Source organism: Perna viridis, chromosome 2, assembly GCF_037379345.1.
Source record: "Perna viridis isolate PV_CMFRI_1.1 ecotype Kerala chromosome 2, ASM3737934v1, whole genome shotgun sequence".
In the NCBI taxonomy this organism is placed as follows: Eukaryota; Metazoa; Mollusca; class Bivalvia; order Mytilida; family Mytilidae; genus Perna; species Perna viridis.
This window is the reverse complement of record NC_142446.1, coordinates 68,341,680-68,357,704: the sequence shown is the minus strand read 5'-3', so window position 1 is coordinate 68,357,704 and position 16,025 is coordinate 68,341,680.

Below are 16,025 nucleotides of genomic sequence, written 5' to 3'. Positions count from 1 at the left end.
TTGAAATATTACTTATGTCGAAGTATGGTGGATCATCACAATCAGACCGGACGTATACCAGTTCCTGTGTTAAACATTTTAAATATGGGGTTATTTTAACATAAAATCCGAAGTTTCAAATATTGATTTTGTCTTAAATTCTAAATATGCAAGCTTTTGTGGAATGTTCAAGCTTTAAAGGCATCACACCAATAAGAAATTTAATATTTAATACAAATCCCATACTTATGTGTGTTGTTGTAGAGTAACTACTTGGATACAATATCGGTATGAATTAAAACTATTGGGGATCTACTTCTGGTTATCCTTGCTATATCGTACTAATATAAACCACCCGAATTTCTATACTTATACACCACCTTAAACATGTTGTAATATTGTAACGCATTTTTATCTTTTTGTCACGCCCTAGTTCCCTTTTGAAATTTTTAATGAGACTATTTTTACTTATTTATATTTTGTATGTATCGTTCATTCTGTCTCTTCACAACTTATACTATAATAAAGAAATGTATAGTACATGGCTTTAGAAATGATTTTAAAAGTAAACAGATCAAAAGATTTTTTTAAAGGGAACTAAACTGCATGTGAATTATTTAAAAAGAAAACTTGCTGTAAACTTCCTGATTTATCTGATCTTTGTATTATTTAAGTACAATCCTTATTGAATTCAGACACGCCAAAGATAGAGTAGTTATAAAGTATAATTTACAGAAAAAATCCACCGACTGACTAATGCCTTTTTTCGGTTTTCATATGCCATCTTTTTTACATAAATATAGTCCTTGCTGTACAAGTTTGTAAATTTAAAGAACATCGTTCGTTCATCTCCTTCAAAATTCAACCAAAAACCAGAGGAAATCCACATGCAAGTACTAATTTCATTACATCCAATGTTTATTATTAGAGGTAGACGTAGAAAATAGTAAAACCTATTCTGCCATTACAATCTCCAACGAAGAGGTAGTGGATAACCATCAATCTGTACTATCCTCTGTTGGTCTCTCTACCAAAGACGATGACTGCGATTAACCGTCTATGTACTGGATTCCTAAACTCCACAAGAATAATACAAACAACGTTTCATTACTGCAAAATGTACCACCAAACCTCTTTCAAAACTTTTAACAGTTGTCAAGTATATCTAAACAATACATTTGTACAAATGTTTAGAAAGATAATATAAAATGAAATATCAATATTATATTATTTTAGACTAGTTATTAAAATAACTGAACACCAAAGTGGTCATTAAATCATTTACAATAAATAAGAATAAAAGTATTTAAAATCATCAAGATTACAATTTTTTGATTACCGAAAAACAGAATAATAGTTACTTTAGAATTTGATATCGTCAGTATCAAAATCAAACTATTATCCTGTATACAAGTTCAGTTTTGTAACCCGCGGATGAAGTTGAGTCTATTTGGTATTTGTTGTGTATTCTACAGTTTTACATCCTCTAAGATATTTTTGGTAACAATTTAACAAAATTTAATGTGTGAACTATGAACATTATGTTTTTGTAACGATAAGAACAAAGTAAAGATTCTTACTCGGTATTACAATTTAAATTCCTGTAGATGAATGATTAGGAATGTATTTTTTCTTAAGGTTCAGTTTGTACTCGTAAAATAATAAAAGACATTATAAAAAGGGGAGGGGTCTGGGGAATTTTTTTTTGTTTCGTAAGTGCTATATTTTTATTTATATTTCAGCAGCAAGCGAAATAAATATTTTTATTTTCAAATCTGCCTTAATGGGGATCTTTTCCATGAATGAGTAACTTTAAAAAAAATTTTTTTTCCAAAATCCTAACCCCATCCCCCTTTCCCCTCGCTTTCAAAATGGTCGATAACTTTATAGCACTTCGTCATACATTAATTTTTTTACCCTTAAGGGCATCTTTAGCAACATCCTTTTCAGTTTTAGACCGTCAGATCAATTTGAACAGACACAGGAAATAGAACAGTTCTACACGAATGGTGGGAATATTTTACACATATCATGTGACGTAAACAAAATTCAGATGCAATTGACAGCTGCAAATTCAAAACAAGAAAATGATTGACTTCCCTATCTTAGAAAAGCTATGCTTCGATTTGGATAATACAATCGGAGATATATTTTTCCAAGGCAGGTTAGGTTCTTGACAACAACAACAGTAGAATAGTGGGGATACTACGTAGGTACATCTACGTTTTCCCCGAACTTTTTAAAATATCATATTCAATTCTTTTAATAAGTAAAAACTATCAGAAAAGATTAATTTATTTTTACTGAAACGTTATCTTAATATATATATATTTATTTTTTTTTTATTTGAGGAAGCGATGAATTTTATTCGTATGGAAGTCACCTTTTGTTACTTCCGGGACAGGACTGTTTTTCGTTAGTATATTAGGGAACCTTAAAGGAAATTTAGATAGTACATGTAATAATCGTAGAGCCCACACCGCTTCGCGGTGCTCGCTAGAAAACAATCTATTACATTAAGAAGATTAAAAAATATCCCTAAAATATTATGTCTTAAAATAGCTTTATGGTTTTATGTTCTGATCAGAGAAAGATAAGTTGTTTTGCTGTTTTCCGTTATTACGAATCTTTATAATGCCTAATATCTACGTTGTTGTTTATCCGTGTTCTCTATTTTTAAACGTGAGTCACAAAGCATTTTACAAAGCAATTACACTAGTAATTGGGTTAATTGCTTGTTAAAACAAGAGCTGATTTAAGATCAAATAACAACACAAATATGTTACCATCATTTAAATATATATGACATATTGTGGGTTTTTCCCGTGAAAATTTGATATAAAAATAGATCAGCGCAATTACGCTGCGTCAGTTACACATATATAGCGTGTATAAGGAAAAAACGAATTTTACAAAAAAAATATGACAATGTACATTAGCAAAAATTCAGGAACTTTAACTACAAATTGTTGGAGTGTGTGACGTCATTTTCGTTGAAAACTCTAAAGATGTGTTGACGTCATAATCACCCTCAAAGTTTTGATGTATATTTTCACATATCTGGTCATGTACGAGAGATAAGAAAAATATCTGACAAGAAGATTAAGGGAAAGAGTACAGTTGACCGATAAATAACGTTATCGTCACGACTTTACAATATTGCTGTCAATGTGAATTACTCAAGATATTTATAGTATACATTTTTAAAAAAAGTTGAAATAAATGTACAAGAAACAACAAAATACACACAGATAAGATTCAACTAAGTCATTTAGCCGTTCAAGAGTTTCCGATTTTAAATATATTTTTGTGATGTCAGACTTTTCTTATCATACCTTTATGGTTGCACAATTTCTTTACCGTGTCTTGTTGGTTTTTCATCTATACTATTTCTAATAAGTTATGCATCATTTGACTCTAAAATTTTACATACGTTCTCATTCATATAAAGGCATTTTCACCACATCTGTATTGACTTCTTACCTGCTTGAAGTCAAATAGGCGACAAAAAACAAGACAAACAAAAACAAAACAACACAAAACAAAAATAAAAACAAAAAGGGTTTAAAAAAAATTAAAACAAACATGATTTTAATAGTACTTAAGCGTTCACCTCCTGGTCGGTGTGGTTCCTCATTGAGACAATAAAGTGGTTGTATGCTGTTCATTTGTGAGGAAACTATGCTACGAATCTTTTTTTCTTCTTTATTATCTCTCCCATAATTGGGCATAAAAAATTACTTGTTGTAAATGTAACTTGCATTTTGAATGGGAATAATGTTTATTATTTTAAATTTGTGTTACTTAAAATGGTTAAAATGCCTTTCACCAACTTGCTTTTCGAAAAATAGTTCATGGAGAACATATCATTTTGCGTTTTAAAATGTGTACATCTTGATATTTGGTACATTATACGTTTTTTTTTTTTTTTTTATTTTTAATATATATATATAAACACACGTCTCAGAATGTGACGACTCTATTCGCTACACTTCTCCATCGGATCAAATTGATACAGGAAAGATATATAAACGTATAGAAAGGTCTACAAAATTCCCAACGATGATAGAACTGTCAACTTTGCGAAGCAAATTTTTGGTCGTTCCCTCCGCGGGACTCGAACTCGTCCAGAGATATATAAATATATAAAAATATAGCTTTCGTCTCAGACGTTTGTATAATATTGATTTGTTGTGACATGCATCATTAGTTTGATCCTCTATCCTACATAATAACATCTAAAATGAACTGTCCTGTACTACCATACATCGAGTACTAAGTTACAGCCCTAGATTAATCCTGCGAGGAGTAATGACCCAGCCAGCGAAAGCTATATTTTTATATAGCCTAGCTGGTTGAGTGGTCTAGGGCGCTGGGCTTAGTGCAGGCGGTGTTGCCATAGATGTCACAGCGGTACGAGTTCGAGTCCCGCGGAGGGAACGACCAAAAATTTGCTTCGCAAATTTGGCAGTTCTAACATCGTTGGGAATTTTTCAGACCTTTATATATATATATATATCTGGACTATTCAAATGCATATATTTCTTTATCTACAGATATACAATGCTTCATAATCTTAAACGTGACTATAATTGAAAACATACACAATACGGTTTTTTAAAGAATATTGAACAAAAATGTTTTATGCAAATCATTAAAAAAATTTAAAGAACTACAAAATAAACAAAACAATTTTGTTGCATAAGATATGTATTTGCCATGCCTTTAAATAGATAATAAATGTAATAAGCTTGTCTTTAAAGTCAATAAATGGAAACAAATATTGACAAATAAAATTGATTACGCCCTTGTTTTAGATAGTTCAAATATAAACTAATTGCTTATACATTGATTTTATTGACCACCGAATATGAAATCATCTAAACAATGAATAACTTAAGATCGACATTTAGACTTTACCACCAACTCTATTAATCTCTTAAATAACTTGTCGGCACAACAATCGACAGTATTCACGTTCAACCATCGACAGTATTCACGTTCTATATATAAACCCAATAAACAGGCAGGAGTTGGAAAGCGTGTTTAATTCCACATATTCCATATTCACCATTTCACCCTTAGCCTTGACTCATTTCGACAGCTCCATCGATACTTAAATACCGCACCGTGCAATATTTTTCGTCAATAAAAACCGTTGACTGAAAATTCTGCTCGGTATGTCAAATGGGGTGTTAATCGAAATACATAATTTTCTTTGAAACTGAAGCGAACAAAATTATAAAATTAGGGAGCTGGCGACATTGGAAAGGCCCGATGACCCTGTCGGCTTTAATTTCTTTCCCAAAGTTTTCCTTCACTGTCAAAATGTAAGTTTACCCGCACACTTGCTGCAGATGTGACTGAATTTGCAGCGTTTCTTCTAAGTACATCTGCCTGTATTTAATCACCAACATGAAACTGTACATCATATCTTATTTAAACCGATGCGCTAGGATAGGAAGCTGCAGCGGAACATATATCCTGCATATACTTCAGTAACTCTTGAGCCTTGTTCGGTGCCTTTTAAGAAATATTGATAAAAACCGAAAAATGCAGATATTCATGTACTGATATTCAAAATTGAATTGCTTTTTACATGTTTCTTTAAAACTATACTGCCATCTATAATCGCAAGCTTATCCCATATATTCAAACTCATTTGCAGATTTGAGTAACAAGGAAAGATCAAAGAACTTATCCCATATTTTCCCCTTTAACTTATCTGGCACATGACTACCCAAACGAACGCGCTTGCTTTCTAATAGTGAGAAGCTTCACTCTCCGGAATATGTTGTCCTATAATCAATTATATTAAAACCGCCCGTGTCTCCCAAAATACTATTACGTGTACCTTTTGATTATTTTCCTCAAGAGGCCTCTCCCACTGTTACCTGCTGAATTTTGGTTTCCACACTAACATCTTGGTTCCATGGCCTTTCTACGGTGTTCGTCTCTGTTTTATGCACCCCTTGTTTTTCTGCTGCCATGAATCATGTCTTGTTGTCTTTGATATATGTTTTTTTCTGTTCCTTCCCGCATGTTGGCGTTCCTTTCCGTTTTGATTGTCTGCCCATATTGCCAAAAGAGTCCTTAGTCAGGAATCACAAATGAGTAAATGAAAAACTATCGAATAGATTATCAAACGAAATTAATGCTGGTAGTGCTAATGATTGTAGCGTAAGATAAACAGTGAATGACACAGGAGCTTCCTCTTGACGAAAAGTAAATTGAACCACGTGACAATGTTTAATCAGAAAAAAACCGGTATTGCCCTTTAGTTTCATTATTGCGGTTATCAGGTATTTCTGATTCTGAAGATAAGACGCACTGAACTCATTTGTTATAAAAACTCAATAACACAAATAAAGATTCAAAACCTTCAACACCAAGTTAATGAATTGTATTCAACTAATGTCAACATGTTTCAAAAGTTATTTACTCATAATTCAATTTCAGAAGTAGCACGCATTCTAATTGGATAAATAAATTCGTACATCATCTCATAGACCAACTTTTGTCATGACTGTGACGTCATCAAATATTTTAATGATTAACTCGTTGAATTTTGGTATTTAAATTAAATTATGAGGAATGACTGTTATATTTTTTAGGTTTATTTGAAAAAAAAACTCATGCTTCTCATGTGTGTAATTTAGTCTCCACCACGTGATCGAAGTTCATTCTTCATAGACCAAAAACAGTCGTTCCTTAGATATGGAAGAGTAATCAAGGGAACCAGGGTTACAGCGGTAATCAAAAGAATGTAATCCAGGGACAAAGACCAGACATGGAAAACCGACATACACAACAAAGAACATAAAGTAGCTAAATCATACAAACAAAGTAACAAAAGCAAATGAGCAACTCGGACTCCACTAAATATTGGGAGCATGGACCAGGTGCACCGTTAGGGTAGGCGTTCCCTGCTTTTCTAGTTGCTCATAAAAAGTCAAGTCCGGGCTAGACGAAATAGGAAAGGAAAACAATGACACGTTGAACAAATCAATGTTCATGGTGCAGATGGATACACCGTAACGATCCACGAGTTCATGATAACGACCATAAAACTTTTTTTAGTGATGACTTCAATCTTGAAGCAACATATCCCTGCTCCAGAAGCCTATTTGTTAGAATTCTAGCGCGATACAAAACGTCTGCGTAGTTTCGGCAAGCTCTGGCATAACGTATGAATTGTGATATGAACACGCATACGCAGGTGCTGAAGGGATGTTGCCACAGATGAAAGGAAAGTTGACAATTTTGAATGAAAAGTTATCACGTTTGTCGTAAAGTTTGGTCAGTAGCTTTCCTTTACCATCGATTTCTAAGTGTAGGTCAAGATATGAGGCTGACCTCACAGTGTCTGTAGTATCCTTTATCTCAAGTTCTTTGGGGGTAGATGCGATGTATCAAATCACAAAAACAAGGATTGTTTAAAGAAAATACGTCATCTATATAGCGGAAACTGAGATTAAAGGATTTAGCCAAATGATATTCTTTCTTTCGGATCAGATCAGGTATAAAATCAGCCTCGTAAGAGTGGAGGAATAGGTCAGCAAGTTAAGGAGCACAATTAGTTCCCATTGGAATGCCGACCGTTTGTTGAAAAACGCGTCCACCACACTCGACAAATATGTTGTCGATTAAAAATTCCAGAATTTTGTAAACATCTTTTTCTGTATTTTTGGAAGATGATTTGGAATTATATCTTACAAAGTATGAGGAATCTCTTCCATAAACTATATATTTCTATCTAGGTGTACCATCTTTTTTTGGGAAAACAACAATAATAATATTTTTGAGTCAGGATTTTAACTGAGTATGTGGAATAGAAGTATACAGTGTTGAAAAATCAATAGCCTTGAACTGATTGTCTGTCTCCAAAAGATCTTTCGAATTTTTTGGGATCCACATTAAATTAATACCACTACAGGAGTAACAAGTGTTGTGGTAGGACTGCAAACCCTCTTTGACAGCTATGAGTATAGAAGTTAAAGGTTTTGAAAGAGGTTTGGTGATACATTTTGCAGATCCATCTATGTAACTTTGTTTGTATGGATTCTTGTGGATTTAGGAATCCAGTACATAGACGGTAAATCAGTCATCGACCTTGGTAGAGAGACCAATAAGAGGATTTATGATTTTCCACATTTCTTCTTTGGAGAGTCTGGTAGCAGTATAGGTCTTATCAGTGCTATTATTTCTACGTCTACCTCTGATAATAAACATTTGATGTAAGACGTTTTGCAGACAAAAACATTATTGTTTTGGGCTTTGTCTGCTGGTACGAAAATATATTTTTCATGTATAGTGGACAATATTTTTGCTACATCGGGGTCTTTGAAAACTGATATAGTATTGGCACTCATTGACCTACTTAAAACTTTCATTCGTTTCAAAATTAAAGACCTCATGGCCTTTAACCACTTTGACAGAGAATCAATGTCTTTTTGTTCTTATTTTATCCATTTTATTGCATCCATAATAACTTTAAATTTATAATTCCAATTTATGGAGCGCGGTTCACGGTACTTGGGACCTTTAGAAAGGATATTACGCAGAGATTCGTTTTCGATGATGCTTAAATCTCCCGTAACGACGGGACCGAAAGGACCATATTTGAACGGAGAGTTTTGCAAGAACAGTCAGGTGGTTTAGCCTTGAAACCCTCAATCTCGAAGTTCTGCAATAGCCTTAATAATTGAAAATTTTTGATGCAATAGGTGAAGTATAGGAATATGAAATAATTGATATGGATTTGTCTTTGAAATGTGGGGAAATTTTGTTGGTAACGTTTTTTTTTTTTTGATGGAGGATGTTAACCAAATTAATTGCATCGATACCTTTGTTGACAAAGGGTAGTGGAAAAAATTATCGTTTCTTCATCTTGACTTTTCACACAAACTGGTTTAAGGAGTCTGTGAAAACCAATATCTAAAACGATGGCAACAAGTCTATAAATATATAATGATGAGGTAGAGTCAGAAACAGGAGTGTCAAGACTTGTTTTGTAAACAGTGTAGAAGAGTGAGAGGTATAGAATAAAGTTTAGTTCTAATGTGATGAAGTCTGAGAGGTTTTTGTATGAAAGAGTTATCAAGAGAACCAATGTTATAGCGGTAATCAAAAGAATGTAATCCAGGGACAAAGGCCAGACATGGAAAACCGACATACACAACAAAGAACATAAAGTAACTAAAATCACACATACAAAGTAACAAAAGCAAATGAGCAACTCGGACTCCACTAAAAACTGGGAGCATGGACCAGGTACACCGGTAGGGTAAGCGTCCTCTGCTTTTCTAGAAACACCCGCCGAGTTGAAAGGAAGGAGACCATCTATGGAGACATCATGTTACTTAGGTGACGTATAACGGCGATGGCCATGACTCCTTTCCCGTCTTGGATTTTTGTTAAATAAATTCATAACATTTATGCTATTGTTATATTGGTTTGAAAGGTTTCCTAAACTTTTGATTTTATCATTGCATCCGTAAGATATTGCAGTACCTAGTCAGCGTATCCAGTACTCCTCTCTTTCCCTACGATAGTTTTAACTTAGGACGGGACTGTTCGTATTCCCGGACGAAGACCGCACATTCTTTTGTTTAATCATTCTTGTGTTTTACCGACATATATTAGACAACATAAGTTGCTTTCTAATCCATATATTAAGTTTGTTGATTTGCAACCTAAGTGAAGAATTCATGATAAGCATGCTAATCTTAGCAATAAATCATTTTCAAACATTTTTCCTAAAATAAGTTTTACAAAACTCACGAGCTTAAACAAGGGCTGGTTATTAATATAACGAGTTTGGTGTGAGCCATTTATTTACAATAAACCCAGAACAATAACTTGTTTTCGTTTGGGTTGTAAAAAAAATAATAATTTGGCAAATCCTTACTCGACTTTCGTTGGAACTGAATTGTGATTTATGACCAATCAAGGATTGAATCAATAACTTTTCTTACTGAAGACAAGCATGCTACTACAAAACAAAACAGTCAGTTATATGATTCTTAAAGATGCCATTTACAGGGTTGCAAGATGCCAATCCGACTGATAATTACAGTGGAAAATACATGGTGTATTTCTACTCTTACATCGAACGACAAACGGTCGCGAACTTACAAAACATGAACAGGATTTACATTTTTCACTGTACGTAAATGCATGAAATTTTGAATTACACATTATTTTTATTTTATTAATGTAACATGTGTTGTCTTTGTCATTTTCAAGAAATTATATACTTGATAATGATTCTATTGATTTTAAAATTATGTGGTATACTTTTTTAAATATATGTTTATTAGTCATGCTTAGTATTTTAGTAGGCAGATAGGTTAAACTATGTAAGAACTGGTGGTTCACATTGGAGTCACAGAGGCGGAGCAGCTGAGTATCTTTTATTTTCCAAAGAATCAAGACTGGGGTCTACATATGGATGAGTTTCAATATGAAAGTGGATATATCATATATATATATATATATATACAACGTCTCAGAATGTGACGACTCTATTCGCTACACTGCACCATCGGATCAAATTGATACAGGGAAGATATGACATCTATGGCAACACCGTCTGCACAAAATCCAGCGCCCTAGACCACTCGGCCAGCTAGGCTATATAAAAATATAGCTTTCGCTGGCCAGGTCATTCCTCCTCGTAGGATTAATCTAGGGCTGTAACTTAGTGCACGATGTATGGTAGTACGGGACAGTTGATTTAGATGTTATTATGTAGGATAGAGGATCAAATTAATGATGCATGTCACAACAAATCATTAAATTAATCCTACGAGGAGGAATGACCTGGCCAACGAAAGCTATATTTTTATATAGCCTAGCTAGCCGAGTGGTCTAGGGCGCTGGACTTTGTGCAGGCGGTGTTGCCATAGATGTCACAGCGGTACGAGTTCGAGTCCCGCGGAGGGAACGACCAAAAATTTGCATCGCAAATTTGACAGTTCCAACATCGTTGGGAATTTTTCAGACCTTTCTATACGTTTACATATCTTCCCTGTATCAATTTGATCTGATGGAGCAGTGTAGCGTGTATGCATGATTTTAGTTACTTTATGTTCTTTGTTGTGTATATCTGTTTTCCATGTCTGGTCTTTGTCCCTGGATTGCATTATTTTGATTACCGCTATAACCTTGGTTCCCTTGATTACTCTTGCCTTTCCCGTTAAGCTATCTACTGTATTGGGTCTTAACCAGCAAAACCATTTTGTGATGACAAAGATATTCGGCTCCAATGGACAAAACGATTTTATATCTAGTACGTGACTTTTTATGGATGTGACATACATTGAAGGGGATTTTGGTATGAGATACATGTATCAAATTTGGCTATATTGCCAAAGTAGTCGGAAGTATACATAGCATGACAATGTGTGCAGTTTCATGTTGATCTCAATATAGTTTATGAAGTTTTGTCAAGGGAAACGAAACTGAAAATAATCAAATTTTATAAACAATTTGCAAATTATTATGACTCAATAGAAATATAATATGGCAATTTTTACACTGAAATCGATGAGCTTATCTAAACTACGAACCAGCTGTACCTTTTCAAGTGCCTTGATTTTATATGGATGTTTGTTTACAACCAAAGTAAGATCAGTTAATTAATAACTTTAACCTTCTGAATGTTGACTTCAAAAAGTTTTGTAGATGAGTGTTCATACAGCGAATGCAAAAGGAAATCAATCGCAACATTTTAATGTTTTTATGTTTATTTGAATTCACGAGTATAAATAATTGAAATAAAAGCATTGAAAGTTTAATTGTAAGTTGTTTAATATAGAAAATGACAATCCTTGCCATATGCCCAACAAAACAAACTAAAGTACGATCGTTTGTACAACAAACTCTGGGTTAATGTTAGACAAATAGCTTACAAATGGGGTAAGATAAGAAAAAATATGAAACATTTGAAAACAATTCATTAAATTATAACGCGAAGAGGGACATTTCCTTTCCTTTGAAATCTTCAAGTATTTCTTTGTTTGTTTGTTTGTTATTTTTTTGTTTTTGGTTTTTTGGCACGATATTAATTTTTTTGCATGATTGCTTTTGATTTGTTGATCAAGTCTAAGATCAAATTAATTTTAACCATATAGATAGTATTGTACCATTCCTATAGTGAGTTTTATTATCTTAATTCAGTATCTATATTTCGGGTATGTTCTGCCATCACCACTTACTTACCTAATTTGCATAATGATACTTTGTTGAGTTAAAAATATTGCCCAAGTGTGAATTCTTTTTGACGAGACCCTTCTTGACCCGTGTTGGGGAGCTGCATTATACTCAATAGCAATATTTAAGACAGATGCCACTGACGGAACAGGAGCTTACCCTTGTTTTGTTTTGTTTTTTTATTTTATTTTTTTGTTTTGTTTTGTTTTTTTTTTAATTTATTTTCTTCGGTTTGCTACATTGTGAAAGCAAATCGTTTTATTTGTTGCTTCACGCTCATGCCATGTGTTTGTATTTGACGTATTTTAATTAGCCCACTACCAATGCTTCGACCTAAAGTGTGTATTATTTACATATTTACAAGAACTTCACCCAAACTTTTGACTCTTTTGCTCTACAGTTTAAAAAAGACTTCTCTGCTAGAACAGTCAAAACAGGTGGCCCTAGAACTGTACTATGACACTTTAAGAACTGTCTTAGATGTGTTAAATTTCAGATGCATCTCTATAAGGTTGGCATAAGTAAATATAAAAATAAATGAGAGCCGACTTAAAATTAAGCATATATTTCATTTTTTTTCATACAAATATTTCTAATTGACGTTAATGTTCACAAATTCTGTATATTGTGAACATTTTTACTCCTCTTTGACAAAAAAAACAAATGTTTTTATCTAGCTTTCCTACAAGCGTTCGTCGTGTGGATACCTCACTTTGAATGTTTATATTGTATATACTGCGGTATTACATGTTGATAATTGGATGTTTTATTGAGTGAAATTTAGTGAGTATGTTTATTATTTCAATTTAAATTTGACCTTAGAAGTGTGATTGGTAAGGCCTCATAAAACTTACAAAACTTGTTTTACCCCGACGATTCCATACGTCCACAGTCAAACATTGTGTCTTTGTGACGTTACATAACTTTTAGTTCCATTTCGAAGAATTGTCATCGTTCTGTTGGCGTGGATTTTATCATTTTTATTGTTGGAACCTTCCAAAATGGACTTGAAATTAAAGAAACCACTTCTATGCTATAATTTTTTCAAGATCAAATTCAAGTGTTTTTATCATGTTGACTATTTTGGGTATATTTCCATTATTTTTACATACTATACTTTAAGTGTGGATTGTTTTTTTTTTACAGTACCCCTTTCCAGATCTTTCTTACTAGCAGTATGACATGGCTGATGAGACCATGCTTATCCTTCTGAACCACTTAAGTCAATTCCGAAGTTTTCTTTCTTTTTGTTTTTTTGTTTTTTTTTGGGGGGGGGTGTGACGTCTTGCTATTTTACTTTTCTTCAGTTTTTATTTGTTATGTCTTTTATTCGGTTACTTACAAGTTTACCGTCTTTGTTCAGGTAAGGTTTTGTTTTATTTTGACGTATTTGAGTAATTTCACTACTGACGTTTCGTTATTTTTTGCCTTTGCCAATAATTGATGTGTGCAACATGAATTCATGATTCATCAAATACGTTGTTAAGCAAATTGAACTAGCAATTCATTGTGATATTCAAAATAACATTACTGGAAAATAAGCCTCATGTTAACCCCAGAAATATTACATGTTCCCTTGACCTATTAATGTACCAACAGTTAAACAATACTCTGCCTGGAAATTTGATACTTGATTTTCTTTGTTTCAGTTGATTCACAAATAAAAAGACATGAATTTGCTCAACAGATTAAGTATGTCATTACATAAGTCTATATTTAAATTTTATTCATAATATGAAATTTGCTTAAAACAGATCAAAACAATCAATAACTGATTAAGTGCTAGCCAACCCAGAACACATTTACTAATGCGTCATGTATTATTCGTTTCATAAAAAAAAATCCTTTTATCGGGTAAGGAGGAGTTGAACTAAAAAGTAATGTGAACAGACCGGCCTACGGACAGATAAAATGGTTGAAAGACAGACAAATGGTGACAGACAGACAGATGGGGTGATTCCTATGTACCCACCAAACTATTTTTGCGGGGATAATAACAAAACTTCCGAATTCATATTGCTAAATCGAAAAGTAAACCTAAATAGATAGTACAATCTGTCTTAATCAATTATAAAACCGGAAACTGATATCATAAGACGTTTTTAAATGCTTTTATATAGGCTATTCAGATTACAAACAATTCACAAAACTGATAAACATCTTGTTAAGCCTACTTGTAGCTTTCGTGTGTATATTTTGTATGGCATTACTATTAACATATTAACCATCTTTATTAAATCGTAATGTGCAATTATTGTAAGCTTAAAACTCAAATGCTCCTAGTTTGTAGTGAAGTCCGAGTTGCTCATTTGCTTTTGTTATTTTGTATGTATGATTTTAGTTACTTTATGTTTCAATTTTCTTTATCTTTACTCTCTTTCATCGAGCGTCTGCATTAGGAATTGATAATTAAATTTTGTACGTAATAATTGATGAATAAGGTTATAGGACCAAATTCAGGGCATGAATATGTTAATTAAACTATCTTAGTGCAATAAAAGGTAACAATTGGGTTTAAAATTCAGAAAAGTTAATCACGACTAATACTTTGACATAATAAAAATGCTAAAGGAGGTCGAGTAGAAACCAAATTATATCAACCCATTTAATCTTTATTAAAACACATATCAAATTCTTCGCACGAGGTGTTTTTGAAAAGTCTTCAAGGAGTTATTTTTAGATTATGGGAATACAAATAGTTTACGTTAAAACGAAACATGTTGAAAGGCTAGTTTGAAATCATAAATACTAAAAGCTTACTCTTTATCATAAATCTAGTCGACGTGGACCGTCTAAGGTTGATTAAAGCATCAATGAGATAAACTCAGGAAAGTAAACTTGTAAATTGAATATTTTCAAAACGTGCAAAAATATACTTACATCTAAATATTGAGTTATAATGTGTAGTTCGTTCAATATATACATCAAAACCTCAGTGTCTCCAAATGACAACAAAGATAATGAAATAGACATATACGGGTCTTAACTTAAAAAGGATTTAAAAAATTACAATTTAACAAATGTTGTAACTTATAGTATAAAATGAAAAAAAAAAACAAAAAACAAAAAAAAAAACACCGGAAATTGTATGCGTCGTGGCTGTGTTATGTAGGTGCATAAATGTCCAATATAAGTCATCTGATTACCTAACAATTTCCACATCATTAAAGTTTAAGATCTTACATTGAATTTAACTTAATAAAATCCTATCGGGTTTCTACAACAATAATTGAACTTGAGTTATAATACATCGTATGTTTGGTTGGGTCTTTGTCAGTTATTTTGTATATTTTGTACTGTGTCGAAATGATGTAAATTAGTCCACAGTCCGTAATTAAAATAATCCCAAAGTAGAATAATGTCTTGATTAATGATCAAATCATAAGTTGAAATGGAATCGATAAGAAATAAAATTGTTTTTGATATTTGACTAAGCTTGCATAGCCAACCATGGAACAAGTTTTCTTAACATTCTCTTAACGTTTCATAACAGTGATTTATTTTCGACTAACAAATACCGGACCACTTAATCAAAAGGGCGATTCAGAAATATAAAACTCCACTTACATCACTAAAACGTAAAAAAAGGAAATCAGAGATGAACTTCATACACTATTCAGCTAACAGAACAAATTTAACTACACATAATAAACCATCGCACAAAAATAAAGCATTTGCAAAATAAACTCAAATCGTTAGTGACATCACGCGCCCTGGAAAGACAAGCATGATCTGCTCGAAAGGTACCTGTAACATTGCAAGTGAGTAAATTCCGGTGAGTGTCTACCTACAGTACTGCAGATCCACTCTGTAAAGGCGGTGGCACAGTA